Source organism: Penaeus monodon, chromosome 25 (assembly GCF_015228065.2).
Source record: "Penaeus monodon isolate SGIC_2016 chromosome 25, NSTDA_Pmon_1, whole genome shotgun sequence".
NCBI lineage: Eukaryota > Metazoa > Arthropoda > Malacostraca > Decapoda > Penaeidae > Penaeus > Penaeus monodon.
The window spans coordinates 35,860,861-35,861,240 of NC_051410.1; the positions used below are offsets into that span (position 1 = coordinate 35,860,861).

The 380-nt window shown below is 38.9% G+C and overlaps 1 protein-coding gene across 1 annotated transcript in view; it reads right to left on the reverse strand.

The window, feature by feature from the left end:
* LOC119589379 overlaps positions 1 to 380 on the reverse strand; it is a 46,966-nt gene that overhangs the window by 12,939 nt on the left and 33,647 nt on the right. The gene's annotated exons all lie outside the window — the stretch shown is intronic.

Below are 380 nucleotides of genomic sequence, written 5' to 3' on the forward strand. Positions count from 1 at the left end.
CGTGATTTCTTACGTGAATTACCGGTGAAAAGAGAATATGCAAAGGAATACAAGCACCATTTTAGCCAATCACTTTATTTCTCTGTACTTACTAAAACAAACAATATTGTCTACTTGAAAATCTGAAATATTGTTTAGCCAATTGTGTGTCTTACTGAAGCTAGCGTAAAGAATTTTGAATGTTCTTCGAAATATCCTGATTGAAAATAGCAGAACTAAATGGTGGTCAGGTCGTTTGCCGAAGGTCAGCGCCGTCACATGAGAATCCTTGTTGAAAGAGCGGTAGTCGTCCCTTCCTCAGAGGAATCCTTAACCCTCAATGCTGTAGCTGCCACTGTCTGAACTGGCGCTTCTGGAGTTAAAGTATGAATAAATTAATG